Source organism: Pezoporus wallicus, unplaced genomic scaffold (genome assembly GCF_028554395.1).
Source record: "Pezoporus wallicus isolate ANWC-B61680 ecotype Strahan unplaced genomic scaffold, APGP_CSIRO_Pwel_v1 contig_6814, whole genome shotgun sequence".
Classification (NCBI taxonomy): domain Eukaryota; kingdom Metazoa; phylum Chordata; class Aves; order Psittaciformes; family Psittacidae; genus Pezoporus; species Pezoporus wallicus.
This window is the reverse complement of record NW_026639755.1, coordinates 3,807,489-3,824,634: the sequence shown is the minus strand read 5'-3', so window position 1 is coordinate 3,824,634 and position 17,146 is coordinate 3,807,489.

The following is a 17,146-nucleotide window of genomic DNA, read 5'->3' as shown; positions in this document are numbered from 1 at the left end:
TTTAGAAAAACACTGGTGTGTTATCAACATTATTCTCAGATTAAAGCCAAAGCACAGCACCGCACCAGTTACCAGGAAGAAAATTAAGTCTATCCCAGCTGAAACCAGGATAGACAACAATGCTGAGGCTGCCTGCTAAAAACCACAACAGATTCCCTCTGTTATCTTTGAAGCAGGGCAAGAATGATTATAATGAACAAGAGTATATAGTTTAACAAAAAAGACATGAGAGAAGTAAAATATCTCATGCTTTCTTTTAACAGAAAACCAAAATCACAGGTAAATTTGTATCATGTTGCCGAAGTCATGCATTCTGAAGTTTTACAAAACTAACCCCAAACTATCTGAACTCCACTCTCCTCAAGGGAAAAGTATCATTATCTCTGTTTTAAAGATAAGCCAATCTAGAGAAAATCAAGGCAGCTTGAGACTTATTCAGGGCCACAGAGAAACTCTATGTCAGAAGGAACTTACGTACCCTATGAAGGTACTGTTAAGTTAAAACTTCCCTCTTCCAGAGAATGGCAAGATATGCAATCCACTGTGAAAGGCATCCAGCTCACAGACACTCATTTAATACTAGTTTAAAGCATTATCTGCAGTCTTATGATAGCTCTTATTATAAAAACACTGCTGTGCAGATGGAATCCCAGATATGACATTTGATCAAAGCTGAATGTCACACACAAGTTCTGTTCATTTTTGCACAGTGGAAAGGTATTTGAAACAAGATTTTTTGATGGCCACCTAGAGGTTTAACCAAATGATTTCTTTCGAGTCTTGTGTCATGATTTTCACCCTCAGCATCTCAAATTACTTGGGGCAGAGGCAATATGTAAACTAGATCAGTAGAATGCCAGAGGATAAATGGAAAGAAAAGATTACTGGAGATGCTCAGGTGCTCTAGTCTGCAGAAGAGCCTGGTGATAAAAAAACACAGTTCTGTAACTCTATTGACAGATATTCACAAAACAGGAGCAGTGGGCAATGACCAATGTTATCTTTAAGGGAAACCATCCATTATAGCAAGGGAATAAATGCACAGAGCGTTAAAACATTTGGCATATCTGCTGTAATTAACCCCACCCCCTAAACAACCACCAGCAACAGAATTAAAACATTTATTACTGCATAATAAATAAGGATACTTTCCTGCTCATTCGGCATAGCCTAAAGCTGCAAGAACACTGCTTTTGCCGGCGCAACTCCTCACAATTACAACAGGAGAATCAGGACTTCTCCCTCAAAAATGCTGCGTTAAACTGAACGCAAGCTAGTAGCACAACACTTTCAGGTAACTCTGGTACATGCACATCATGACTGTTTAAGAAGAACAAACTTTCCAACTTCAATCCACTTCTCGGAATTACGAGATTCAGCAGGGAGAAAAGTTTCTAAATGGATGATTTTGCATGTTTTGATTAGCAAAGAAAACTGTATCTTCACATTCTCACTATGTATTACTACATATTACACATCTATATATTACTATATTCATCTAAAAAATGTCAGTAGTTAGAGTATGCTGTTTTCAAACAGGTTCCGAGAGTCATTGCTCTTCTGTCCCTGGAGTTTGTGATATTCAGTGCTATTCAGCTTCAGTGGGACAACAATGGTAGCCAAGAACTTGAGTCCAAAATCCAGACAAATTATGCAATGGATTTTGTCATCAGTAGTGAGAATGCGTACCACGTTGTATGGAGGACATAAAGATGAGTTTGTGAATAGTGGTTTTACCACCTGCCCCAGCCTGACGTGGAACGTTCTTAGCCTCACATAGAAGAAATTAAGTGTTGTAGAAAATAGTGGTGGGTAAATGATCCAAGTGCCTTACAGATAGCATTTGTATTAGCTTTCTCCAGGACTCACCAGTCTATTTCAGTGTTAATGCAGCAAGGAAAACATACAAAAAAAAAAAGCCTTTGTGTCAGGCTGTGCATTAGCACAAAATCTAAACAAGTATTTAGAACAGCCAGAGGATATATGTGAAATCAGGTCCTCATTACAGAGCGACAGAAGATGTATTTTTTATACAGCCACATTTGTATCTTTAATGGCAGCTGATTCATCTCTCTCCAGATATGCAGACCTGAGGAGAGAATGGTTAATCTTTTTTCCACAGTTTGAAAGAGGAGCCCAAAAGTAATTCTGCATCCCACGACCTGAAAAGGGATGAAGTTCTGCAGGCTTTCCAAAGAAGACCATTTTAGCTTCAGGCTGCTGAATGAGGTTTGGAAACAGAAGAGCCCCAGTCTGACAGCAGTAAGTGAAAAGGCCATGCTCTAGTTCTCTTGACGCAGCATGGGGCATGCCAGGGTTTTTTTTCTGTTTTACTTTTTCAAAGCTGCTGTAAGCGAACGCTGTAAAATAAATGTTCTATAAAAGGAAGACTTCTTTTCCCACATTAAAGTGCAAATTAAACTTTGCTCTGCGGTGGCGCTTTTTAGAAAGGTGTAAGGAATGCCCAACCAAGTAGGCAATGGACTGAACATTACCAAGGGCTTTAAGTGTGTTTCACAAGTCCCATATGGTGAGAAAAGCTCTCCTGACAACACATATAAGAGCCAGATGCTGAAAGAAACAAGTATAGATAGGATGTCTGATCCTGCAGTTCTCACATGGGGAAAAATCCCTTTGAAGTCCACAGGAATGTGAGCAAGGATTGCAGCTTCTATCACTTTCCTGTCATCCTCTATCATGCATCTAATTTAAAAGCACAATTTCCATCTGAAAGGCTAATTCTCATCTTTCTTCCCCTCCTTATACCATGTTCTTCTTTACAGCTATTTTTAGCCTAATTCAGCTGCCTATGTGATGTAACCAGGTCATTCAGCACCTGTTATTCAATTATTAAAAGGAAAACTATGAGGAGAAATGTGTTATAATTTAAAGACAGCATTTATACTTCAAAAGGTAAATGACCTAGATTGATCCTCATCTGGGGAACTGCTCCTGCCAGCCCACACCCCAAAAGATACCATAGCAAACTGAATGCAGTTGTCTGTCAGTGACAAGAGCTGTCATCCTGGGTGCAGATGGGTTGAGCTCTGTTGCTGTGCCTGTCTAACAGGGTTTCAATATGTTGCAGATACCAGCACAGGACTTGAAACAGGAGACCAGATTTCTGTGCAAACACTAGTCCAGTGGGCAGTTCTGAGGACCCCTATCTGAGCAGCTCCTCAGGTAAGACAGAAAAAGGGACACCAAGTCTATGGATCTTGATGTATTCTGAGATAAACCTGGTATTGAGATTCCCAGACTCATCAGGATTTGGGGGAGCATGGACCTTCTCTACTGCCACCACTACTTTCAGCATATCTGTCCAGAAGTGGATTTTCTAAGTCTTAGAATCTGCAACATTAAACACTGAAGACTGTAGTGCAGAGTATAGGAGGAGGTGGCAGTAAAGCAAGAATTGTTACTATTGTAACTGGAAATTTAGGCACCCAATTTCTTTTTGTGGATCTCCCCTGTCATAAACTGGAGTTCTTCAGGAAACATTATATTTGTTCTACTCTAACTGGCTTATGGAATGAAGGCCAAGGTCCTTACTCTTGATTATCTCCACGTACCAGGGCAGAGTGCACTAGATATTTTTAACCCAAACGCTGATGCTGTATTGACTACATTAAATCAAAGAACAAGTAAAAGCATGCTCCTTCCTGAATTAAAAAATGACTACATTTATACCTATTTAAAAAGTCATTTTCTACTGTCAATATTAAAAGCAACACTGTAAAGAGAATGCATGCTCCTTAAGATTAAAATTTGAAATGAACCCCCAGAACTACCAGATCAGGATTCACACATCCCCTTCTTCTACAGACCTGGGGTGCAGGGTTGTGGAAGGGTGTTTTGCCTTTTTAGTTACTTTTATTATTACCATTGTTGTTGTCACTATTTATTTATTTTTAGGTCTTAGGCTGGCAAAAAACTTCCCTGTATTTGTTTAAACAGTGTCTGACCTGAAAAGACTCATAAACATGACAACTAGCATCCCACTTCTCTTGTTTGTAACTCTCCCCATGTACTCAGCAGAGACGTGTCCGATCAACTTTTAAATGGAAAGGACAAAATGTACATGTATTGAGTCTATCTGTAATTTTTTTTCACAGACCTAGGATTTGTTTCCCATAAAAGTTTCCAGATTTATGGCTGAAACAAACCAGGCAGCAATGGTATTCTGAGTTTCTAGCTCCTGATGAAACTGGGGCTTTTGATGGACACTTACGTAATACTTCTTGTAATATATCTGTAATTGTGAGAAGGGACAGTAAGTGCTGAAGATACAGTTCTGCCAGCTTTACTTAATGACAGATTGGAAATGCCTCCCCAAGTGACTAGGCTGTGTGTTGTAGCAAAACACACACAAAAGAGTATGAAGTAAATGTAGCAACTTTGATAAAATGCCAATCAAACTGGTCTTGCCAGTTTGTTCCCATACTGGAGAACATAAATATGGATCAGAATCAGGCAGGTCAGCCTGACATGCAGGTTCCTACTGTATAAATGTATAGGATGGCCTCACTCTTTGATGACCTGTTCAAACTGACTTCCTAATTGCGTTGGAAAACAAATTTATTATATTGAGCACAATTTAAATGACATTTCAGTATAAAATACAAATAGCAGGATACCCCAATAAATCGGCAACCACGTATTCAAAATCAATATAATGTTCTTTTTTAGTAGTAAAAGTTGTGATTTTTTGAAGCTATTATAGTCTATTAAATAATACCGATGCCTGTTTTCTAACATTCAGTCTTCTTGTTGAAGGTTTTATGTTTGACTTTTAAGGTAGGCATTCTAAAGACTTTAAGAAAGTAACTAAAATATTTTGAACACATTAAACCTTGTGCTGATTATTTAAAACTGAAAATTATTTTACTTCTCAAAATTTGACAGGAAACACAAGCTTTAAGGTGCTGAAAACTTTTCCTATTTAAGACTGTTATTCTCTATGCTGTAATTTCAGTATCTTAGAATAGCTAACCTTCAGGTAACCCTATAGTGGGATAAAAATTATGTGAGACCCTTGTTGAGTGTTTCCTGCAAGATAAATGAGTCAGGTAGGTACAACATCTGCTATAAGTAGATGACACAAACCAGTTTCTCTTTTCGGTAATAATAAAGTGTCTTGTCTTTCAATACACTTTTAGTTTGCCTAATGGGATGCTCTGTGTATGCTACGTATTGTTTAACAAAAACAAAGAAACAAAAGGTACAACCAAACAGAAGCTTGCTGCCTTCAGGGCTCCCATGCAACTTTCTAGTATAACCAGTGAAGGGGCAACCTTACAGGAGACACAGCATGCACCTTGCCAACTTTCTTCCATAAACCATATGGCATTTGCAACATGCTGTCACAGTGAGTGAAAGATTAAACTTCCCAGTAGTTCTTGTTAAGAGAAATTATCATCTGGCACAGCCAAATGTTATAATGATCCTGGCCCAGAAAAAGAGATCCTATTTTAGAAGCAATGGCTCTGGTTTAGTGCATTAGGTAGAACTGGTGCCCACTGGATCACGAAAGATCTAGACCACATCTACGTTATATGAACAGCAGAGCTAAATCTGCCAACTAATCAATACTGTTCTACATTCATCTCTTCAGTGGGTGGAGGAAAAATTGTGCTGGTTCTGCCTACGCTTCAAACTCTGGAGGTGATTCAGTGGGAAAGGAGTGGAATAACACTTACTCAGAGTAGACAGCCATTAAACAAGCACCCCAAAACAAACTGGAGAGTTGTTATTTGAGAAGTGTAGATGTCCCTTAAGTTAAAAAAAAAAACAAAACAAAACAATTCCTTTCAGAGTTAACAAGTTACCTTAACCGGGTCCCATTTCAGGCTAAAGAGAGGTTTGTAGAAGAGACCCAGTCATCTCATGGGGCTTTTGAACACAACATTATGCCTTATAATGGCATTTCTATTGAAATCAAGGGAGCAGCTACACAGGGTTCAAATGAATCTGTTCTTACCAAGTTCTTGACATCCAGGGAAATGCAGGAGCAGAAATGAGGCTTCAGCCTTTGTCAGCAGAATATACTGTACTCTTTTCACCAGGCCTGGAGTACCTATATGTAAAAATAAAACGCTATCAAAAAGGTCACACAAATTCGGCCACCAGATTCATCTTCACTAACTATATTAGTGACAGGGTTTGCACCTTGAATCCTGTTTTATAAATGTGGTTTATTTCAAGTAATAGAATATAAATATGGTTTTGACACAATTAACCCCAAAGCCTGATGGGAAATAACACCACAATATCAACATTTTCTGTAACATGATTTTAAGAAGGCTGAATTTCATTCCTCTGCACCAAATGACTTGGAACTTGAAGAATAACCTTTTTTCTTTCATAAAATAGTATCTGTGAGCTCTGTCAATTTTAGTGCTCCCGCCTTGGTCTCTGGCAGCTGAAAGCACATACAGTTATGCTTTTATTATCATCGCTTTTTAAACTCGGAAAGAACCCTAGGTATTTTTTCCATTATCCACGGAATACATCTTTTACAGCAAGATTATCATTGGGTTTTAATTTCTTCTACTTTTTAAAAGTGTAGGATTTGATTCAGACGTTTATTTTCAAGCAGCTAATTATAGATGCCATTTTTACATTCTAAATTCTTTCTTCCACTATAGGTCTAGTTCTATACACTGTAAACTGTCTTCCTATAGCCCTGAATTTTGCGGGATGAACTCTGGGGAAAACATATACTCAGGTATAGTTGTCATCTTAGACACCAGACATCGATATGTTACTTTTGATTTACAGAAGTAATTAACAATGTAATAACATGAAGGGAAAATCATCATACTCTGTTTTGTCTTTCTTAGTTACCTATGAAAAACAGTGAGGAATAACCGTGTCCTCATCTTGAAACATTTCTAAGCAGTCTTTAGCCAAAAAGGCTAACTAAAAAGTTAAGTAGATACACAAATGTAATGAAGAAAATACAAAGGGTGTATTTGTTACCTCACTAATGCAAGAGTTTTTCATTAGTGGTTTTCCATTACTGAACAAGGGGTCACTGTTCACATTCTTATTCTTCCCAAAATATAAGAAAAGAGCTCAGAAAGCAATGGGGACATTCTTTTAGAAGCAATAAATACTGTTGAACTTGAACAGACAACGGGTATGAGTGGCAGGTATTTCTTGAGTAATATTTCCACGTCTCTATAGGTATTTCCTCTACAGAGTCCATGTAACTGCTGAATCATTGCTAAATAAAGGTATACTTAATGTGCAGGCATGTAATTATGTAAGAAATTAGACTGATTTACAAAGACAACACAGATTCCAAGACTGAGTCAGAAAATCTGGTGAGGACATCGTGTGCTTAAAAGTCATGATGATGTTTCATGATGTTGTTCTTTCGAGGGAGAGGTTCTCTGTAGCTCTGTCTCTTTCTATGAACAAGTGGCATGTAAAATCTTGTGCAGATGTTCCAGAGCACTATGCATGGAGAGAATATATGTCTAGAGAGAGAGACAGATGAAAGGCTGAGCACTGTTCACATGTTGTTCGTGTCTCTGGGTTATGATTTGCCTTGGAAGAAAGGGCAATATATTCCCTGTGAATATGCATTTGGTGCAGTTCATCTTTCATAAGTAATAGCTGAGTATCACACATGGAATAGCTAATCTAATTCTAATCTTCTATGGCAAAATCCCTGAAATAGTGTTAAGCATGTAACAGTCATAGAGTTACATTTGTAAGGGAAAGTTTCCTCGTCTTTTATAAAAGTACAAACAGTTTAAAATCAGTCTTTGCTTTTCAAACATCTTTTTAACATTATGACCTATACCTGCATTTCTGAGAGAGGGATTATGAACTCCATTTTCTAATAAAATTATAGTAACTTCATGCAGCATACTGTAATATTAATAAAGTACATACCATACAATTATGGTGATTAACTTAAATCCCAATAAAGTTGTGTCATTATGGAGAGTGTACTACATTATGTAATTGCTTCTGCCTCTGTTACAAAAATCATCTTTTAAGACAGAAAGAATCCTATTACAATGAAAGCTCCAATTCCATGAATGTATAAAGCAAGATCTTTCATTTTCAAATCTATTCTATGAAGGGCTGTTTCTCCATAGTAAGCTGAAAGTGATAAAGAATCTGTTCCAATTTTACCACCAGAAGACTAAGGCAAGACAGGGTTTATATTTTTGACTGTGTCCTGATTTCAGGACAATGGAAGTGATAATGGAAGGCATCATTTAGCACCTTATATGACTTGTCTACAGAAAGCAAAGGATTTCATTATGCTGGTTTGTTAAGGTTTATGAACTTCAGTCTAGGCAGGATAAAACCTGTGCAAGTGTAGGGCTTTCTATGGTATTCATGATCAGGGAGCATCCTACCTGTAACAAGGGATTTACAAAGAGAGAGATTTTGTATTTAAAATAACCAAAAACATTTTTACCAAATAAATCCTAAAAAATTCTGGCTGAGCCTGAGTCAGATAAAGGTAAAAAAAAACTTCGGATCTTTATTCAGGCATTTCCAGAGTAAGAAAGAAAACAGAGAAGTCAGAGTCAAATGTGTCTCTGGTACCTCTTCATAGGAATGCTACAGGGATACAGGACATTTGGGTGCTTCCTTCAGAAACAGCAACAAGAAGAAAAGCAAATCCCCTCTTCACCTGTACATCCTCTACTGTGGATCTGAAAACACCACATTATGAAGCATGGTTCTGTACCAGATGTTAGTCTGCCTTGTAAACTGGAACTGACTCATGTAACAAGCTAAGACTTCGTAATTGTGTGGAAGTTATCTGAATATTTTAATGGCAAGTAACTAAAAAAAAAAGCTTGAGCTGTGTGTACTCATGTGGGGATACACACACACACACATATATCACGCAAATATATACACACAATATATACACACATATGTATCACACAAATATATCTGTACATACATCCATATTATAAACAAATCTCCATATTTACAGGCTTATTAACTGTTTCAGAGTTAATACTACCACTCTGGCAGGAGGTTACCTGAGTTAAGGGATGTATGTGCACTCCTTAAAAATAAATTGTAACTGATTTTACATACCAAAGGGAAGCTATGTCCATGTGGAATGTCAGTGCTCATTATTTTAATGAAAATACTTCAAACTCAAGAAAATAACCTGAGTTATTAGAGAATTACAGAACATAGGTATTTTTCATCCGCTCACTAAGTATGAAAGTATAAATCACGTAGAAAACAGCAATAATAATGATAATAATTTCAAGGCATTGTGTATCAGTTGGCTGGTCATTTTGAATGTAAGGAATCAAACTAAGTCAGTACAGTTTGCAAAAGACAACTGTAATGATAGGCCACACTTTTCAAATGTTGTGAGGGTGGCTGGTTCATTTACTCTGCTTACGAGACCTAATTTCTGATGAAGCCTGCAGTTATTTCGGGGTTAATAAGACTTTCCTCATTTCATTACACTTGTGAACTGTAAAAGTTTTTGAAGTGAGTAGGCTAAGAATTACTCACAGATGCTCTCAGCTGCAGATTACTTCCTCATCTCTTTCCTTGCCTCTCTATGCAGCTAATAAGAGACAGAACTGTATCCTACAGCTTTCGTATCAGTCTTCTCACTAACAAAGCAAAAGTTGTCTACAGAAGCCTATAGCCTCCCCTTTGGGATTCAGTGCCTGATAACAAGTTGGGTTTCCCATTAATAAAGCTTTGCTTTTCTTTAGAGAAAGAACTCTGAAGAAAGTAGCTGCATATAAAACCCACCACCCTACTCCATCTTCTCAAAAGACAGCAGAAGAAATCTTCCTCTGGACTGAATCTCCCATTTATTTATCTTCTACTTTCCCATGTTAAGAAAAAAGTGTGTACAGATGATGTGTGGAATTTAAACTAAATTGAACCAGACCTACCAGTTTTTTCAACACTTTTTTTTCTGGTGGTGGCATTCTAGGATTCAGTGTATTCATAGGTAGGATCTTCCAGAAGTTTAGAGATATATATATAGGTTTCCTTCAGAAACTTTCAAGCCTTTTCAACAGAACACATTTATCAATGAACTAGAGTACGCATGAAGGCGAGAAGTCAACAAAACTAGTGACTGCGTCTTGCTCCTTTCTTATTTAGAACAACAAATGCTTGTCACGATGGGAAGCTTTCAGCACGGATGCACTGCTCACATAGGTGTAACTCAGACACATGAGCAGAAAAATGGTACCACATATAATGAAAATTTAATAATGAAGATTTAAATAGTGAAAATTTTATTTGTGCTCTTTCAAGGCCACAAAAGCATAGTGCATACCAGCTGTCAAAAATGTACTTGATGTAAGCTTTCCTGTTGATTTAATACACAGAATAGAATTAAAAAATTTCCAATATTCATAGCGAAAATTGACATAAACTGTAAATTCAATGATAACATTCTCATTGAACTTCTTATCACAGTTTTTGCTTTGGAAAAGCAAACTCAAAAGTAAATAGAACGAAGCAGGGAGAATCAAAATCCATAAATGAGCTAGCTTCAACTTTTTGTAGTACCCCTGCTCAACTTCCCTCTCTGCTTATCAGATTTGTACCCACATCACGCCTCCACCTGAGCAATGTCTGACTACCAGCGTGTTAAGCAGGGGTGCCTCTCCTGGCATTTCCCAAATCCCTTCTGTCAGTACTCGTCCACTTTGCAAAGAACACTCAAATATGCACTGCAGCAGAGGCTGAAGCTCAGGTGTTTCATCAGGATGAGAAGTGGCCCAAGTATTAGGCTATGAAACCATTCTCACTTTCAATCTCTGTTGTTCACTTACACTCTAAAACATTCTGGTCAGAACGGGAAAATGTCAGCAGGAGGAACTCCACAACAGAGTTCTCCCTAGCAAATGGCTAAAGCCAGTTTAGAAGCTGTGCAGGAAACTAAGTTTGGTTTTCCATAAACTTACAGCAGTACATTTGCCAAAGCTACTAATTGATGTAAAAATAGCAGCAGAGTTTTAGCAGTCTAGTTCAATTATCTTCTTTTTCTGACCAAAATAATTTGGTAGACATTTGGCAAAGTGCAAAAAAAAAAGCAGCGTATATTTTTGTAAATAATTATTTTTAAACCATCCATTTAATAATATTTTACATTTAATATATTTTAATTTACATATTTATAACGCTTAAATTTATACAGTATTTTTGTAAATATTACAGTACCTCTGAGTAAGCGCTGTGTAAATGTTAACCAACTGCTTTTCACACTAGCGGTGTATTTCTAATCTCATTGGTTAACAACTGACCTTGTCAATACCTTTGTTAATATTCTAGGGAAAGAATAAAAGGACTGCTCCTTCTCCTTAAATAATACTGCCCTCCCAAACTTGTGTTTGCAAAATGGTGATTTTTTTTCTTTCCCTACTTGGTCAAACTTCTTCAAAGCTCAGAGAGCCTTTTTGCCATATGATTATATCAGAATTGCAGCTTTCTTTAAAAAGTTCTAGCCTCAGGACACCAGAGACAGGACTAAGAACTTAAATCTCATGATCTTCAAAGATAAATAAAAAGCCACTCAAAATTATTACTTTTATCTTCTCCCATGGGTCTGACTCATATTTGAAGACTAGCACTACTGTGACGGCTTGAAGGACAAAAGAAACAAAGACAATATCTGGTCTTGCTTTTGCAAGAAAAGAGCTGTACAATTTCGCTCAGTAACTCCTGGTTTTCATTCCAGTTCTAAAAGCCTCAAATTCCTGTCTTCTATGCAGAAAGAAAACCCCTGCTTTTTCTTGGTTTATGCTTATGAGAAAAGAACAAATAAATCCTAGCCCCCTGTGACAAAGGAAAGGGGGGAAAGGGAGATAAGACAAACTCATCTGCATGAATACATGCAATTCGAAATGCAAGTGAACGTGGTTGTGCTTTCACAGATTTGGACTGGCGAGTTCAAGTTACAGGTCTGTGATGTCATTCTGGAAGCTCTAACCTGACGGGGCAGAGGGAAGGCACTGAGAGAAGCACACTGCACAGAGAGAGGGCTGTCATGTGTTGAAGAGAGCTGGCTTACATGTGCCTCTTGCCAAGCCTCTCTGCATGAGCAGGAGGCATATTTCATAGAAACAACACAGAATCACAGAATGGTTTGAACTGGAAAGGACCTTAAAGATCATTCAGTTCCAACCCTCCACTGGCAGGGACACCTTCCACTAGACCAGGTCATTCAAAGCCCCATCCAACCTGGCCTTGAACACTGTCAGGGATGGGGCAGGCACAGCTTCTCTGGGCACCCTGTGCTAGTGTCTCACCACCCTCATCAGATGAATTTCTTCTTAATATTGAATCTAAATCTACCCTCTTTCATCTTAAAGCCATTCCCCTTTGTCCTATCCCTATAAGCCCTTGCAAAAAGTCTCTCACCGGATTTCTTTTAGGCCCCCTTTAGGTACCGAAAGGCTGCTTTAAGGTCCTTCTGGAGCTTTCTCTTCTCCAGGCTGCACAAGCCCCACTCTCTCAGCCTGTCTTCACAGGACCTCTCTTCACAGGAGAGGTTCTCCAGCCCTCTGATCATCTTCATGGCCCTCTTCTGGACTTGCTCCAAAAGCTCCACATGCTCCTTATGTTGGAGGCTCCAGAGCTGAACACAGTAATCCAGGTGGGATCTCATGAGAGGATATTTGGTAACAAAAAATAAAAGTCTGAAGCTGAACATCAGCATACAGGCTAGTGTGGGCTAGGTATGGACAGACACATGGAGAGTTGAAACAGGTCTGAGGAAATACTCATTATAAGCCTCATAAGAGAAATGCCTTACTAAAGATTTTTTAGTTACAGCTCATTGACCCTGAAGTAATTAGCATTAAATATCACTTAGGGAAATTGCTATCCTATGGTACCTGACACGGTGAAAGAATATAAGAGGAACTCGCTCTGACTCATGTAGCTTTGAACTTTCCTTTCTAAATACCATGCAGCTTTCCAATCTAGTAGTAAGTAACCCACGAGGTGAACTCTAGTCTGCAGGATAATGGAGTGAGGGACTGGACTCCTGCCTTCTTAGCAAAGAGGGCTACAGAGAGCTGTCACTGCGCATAATTCCTTCTCTCATTCTGTTCTGGCTGAATGGCAGTGCTCTCCTTCCTGGCATCCTTAGCAACTAAAATCATTGCTTCTGAGAACTCAAAAGCCCGAGGCTACACACTAGCAAACTAGCAGGCAGAACAGCAGAGGATGCTGAGGAAGCAGCTGGAAGAGGCTGACAGTGAGAAATATCCACTATCTCCATCACTGGATATCTTACGAGCTTCACACCTCTCACATGAAGTGATTTGTGACACATTATGTTGATTCTAAGACAGCACAGACACCTGCACCTCACCCACAAAAGTCACAACCTCAGACGAGGCAAATGGGCATCAACAAAAGGGCCTGCAACTTTGCATTTGTAGAGGTGCTACAGAAAAGTTATGTATTTTTGCTGTGGAGAAAGAAGGCTGACTTTGAACAAGCTAACAATTGTTTGTAGACCAAAGAGATTAGTAACTGAGCAATTTTCCCCCCACAGGTTGTTTGGCTTCGTGGTAGTAGCGCTTTTGCTGTACCGTGTTTGTAAGTGACAACTTCCTGGAGATGTAACCTGCTGTGTATGTTTCTGAGATCCTAAAACCTCACTGTTACCTCTACATAAGCACAGGCATACTTCTGGCTGGTGACACTTTTGTCAATATTGCATCACCCAAGAAATCCCATTTATCCTAGAATCATTTAAGTTAAGATCTACCAGAGTGCAATTCGTACTTATTACTACAAATAGGTTTCAGTGGAGACTCCTTTACAGCATGCCTTAGTGGCGCCAGAAAACAAACCCCTCTTATTCTTTTCATGAGCCAAAGGGTCCAACGGAAACACATGTGGGCTATAAACCAGACAATAATGGAAAAACAGGCAGTTCTTTAAAACATTGCAAAATTTATTTCTGCCAGAGAAGGCTCACGTGATCTAAAACTGCCTTGTAAGACCTTATATTCAGAGAGCTTTTGGCAGCTTTCTTTTGTTTTATGCTTTCTTTTCAATCCAATGCTGCATTCCTGGGGTCCTTACAAGGTGGCTCCTGTCTTGGCGCTATTACTGACAAGTAAATGAATCTATGCTATACAACCCTACACCCTATCACCATTTAGTGGGAGATGTTTTCCCTGCTTCCTGTCTGGAATCTGTTCCTCAGTCAGCGCCACGTTTTTTGATCTCTGTATTCAGATTTATTCTTGTTGAAAAGGTCCAAGGAGAGATTCCTAGTACTCTATTTGTACAAGGGTCGGTCTGCAACCAGACTTCTAAAATATATCTGTGAACACAACATCAGGTTCTTGAAGTCCTGAGCTTTTTTTAGCCTTGGCGTTGGCACTGTTGGTTTCATTTTTTTGAGGTTGCTTACTTCATCTTAGCGGTATCGGTGTAATCCAAGATAACTCTTCAGCAGTCAATGGAATCACCTAACATAAACCCACATACATGCATGGAATAAAAGCCTCTGAGTCACAGGAATAAATCTGTAGCCGTTTGACTAGGCTGCCTTCAACTAACCACTGGGTAATGAAAACGTTCTTTGCTGTGAGATTGACTCTGTTAGAGCTTCTCTTTCTCAAATCCCATATAACATGAATAGATAGCTTTTTACTCTTTTTACTCTCTGTGGTACATTTCATCCCTCGCTCTGTGTGAAGTTTCAGATATTAGATCTTCTTGTTAAAATCTGATAACAAGTCAGACATAAGACAAGTCAAAGATTTTTGTATGCTCAGTCCAAAAGGCCTGCTGGGTGTTTCCCTGAGATGGCTTTTTGTATGTGATATACTGATGTGCCTGTGTCTATATGCTACTACTATTTGTAAGTTGTTCACCTCTCATGGTGACCCTAAACAAAATTTGTTGCTATGACTTTCTTTCCACACATTAATTATCTTTTAGAAAAGTTTAGCTACTTTTGACTATTCTGCTATAACTGTAATTCACTGGTAAATTAAATATAGTCAGGCTGGATATATTCTGGTAACATTTTTAATGGAAGATTAGGGGCTGGAAGTAGGTTGCAGGAACTCCCTTTTTGTAGAGATGATGTTGCTTGGTTAATGTAATCTGCCACACTGCAAACCATTCCCCATAGCCGTGCTTTCTCTTTTATTTCTCATTTATGCTCAGTAGATATGAACGCATAACAGAGAAATGTCATCTTGTACATTATAATGCCAGTGAAATGAGAGATGCTTAATCTTAAATGAGAGTTTCTGCAGATATTTCCAAAGGAGAAGTTAACCAAGTTGTCCAGTTTGGCTCTTCTGACCAAAAATCAGCTTTCTAAAAACACCTCAGTATGATTTGACAGAAATTTGAATACTATTCATTTTAGAAAAAGGATTGCATCCACTTCACGACCAGGTGAATGTTTTAATTTCTCCCTATAACACTTTCTTGCCTTCAAGGTTTTGTATGCATGCTTCATTGTTACATGGCTTTTCCTATATTGTGGTTTTGGAAGTAGAATTCTGCCTCTTTAATTTTTAACTGTTACTTAATGATCATCAGTTATCAGGTTTGACTTTTTTTGTGACTTAATGATGATCATTAAACTGGGTAAAAATGGGAATTTAAAGCAGGCAATTCATCTGATTTGGACAAAAATCAGGTGGACTACCTTGCAAACATTTTACAAGAACTCTGGCTTTCTAAGCTACGGTAGTATTTGCTTGATGACACATCTTCCACTGAAACCTCAGCTACTGTTTGTTTTGAATTGCATGAAAAGTTAAGAAAAGCCTGTAGTTTCTTAACATGTTATCCTTTAGAGGCAATGCTCCAGTAAAGTCAATCTGATTTATGCATTTGGTCAGCTGCCCCCAGACACAAACATACTCTGTATACAAAACAAGGAAACACATTGGTGCTTTGTCTTTCCTTGCACATCACACTATGTACCCCCTCTCACCTGAAACAGCACTGTCTTGAAGAGATACTTCTTTTTAACTTCCAAAACCTCCCTGTTAACCAATAAACTCTTAAGAAAGCTCCCTCCCAATTCCCAGATTTTGAAAAGCTTATGGGTTAAACATTAAACATGCTCTATGAAAGATATTGCTATATTAAAATGTACTGTATTTGAAATACCTGTGTGAATACTCTAAAATATTGAAACCACGGAACTGTGATTCAGAAAGGGAAATATTTGGAGGTCTGGTTTGGGGTTTTTTTGTAGCTGCATGAATCTTATTGCAGCATGGGCTAGCCTCCATGTTCCTCAAAAACACAGGTGAAATTTGCTTCTAGCCTCATTATGAAAGTGAATGGATTTTATGGTTAGACATGGTTGTAGTCTTCATTGCAAAGGGTTTTTTGTGGTAGAGGAAAACCAAGATGAATCTGACATGGTTTTCTGTTGTTTGGTTGGTTGGTTTTGTTTTTCTGGGAAGAAAAACGAAGTAGGATAGATCTCCTCTGGTCTTGTGGAGCTCTACTGGCTATTTCAAGACGACTTTCCAGCACTACATTTTTCAGTTCTAAAACTACCTAGTGTTCCCTTTCTTGCTACTGTCAGAGAAAAAAAAATGTAACCTTTCCATTCACGTTTTTATGCTTATCTTGAGGCTACACAATACTTACTCTTTCTTGGCCAGACATAAAATTTACAGACAGCCTTAATGAGGAGATCTGTTTATATTTAAGAGAATCTGACTTGTTTCAATCATACATCTTTGAGTTCAGCAATTTGCTGACATGTAATTTGTCAACATGTAATTTGTCATGGGCTTGGGTGATGTCCAGGGAGAAATATGAGGACCGAAACATATAGGCTGTGTCAAAACTTCACTCCATACCCCCTTGCAGTGGAAGGGCATTTCAGATGCATAGCACACCTGCTTTTAACCATACATCCATTCGTGCACATGCACAAATAGAGGTGTGATGATCCTTTCTGTATCCCTGTGTCAACGATGACAATCATGACAATGATGGCCTGAGGACCCTTCTGATAATTCTGCATTTTTTGCCATTGTATTTACCATGATGCTGCATGAATGCGGGGTTCCCAGCATCTAAAAGGATGTAAGGTTTACTGTAAGATTTACTCACTATCCTGCAATCCTCTTTTTATTCTGTCTTATTAAATCAGCTATTTTAT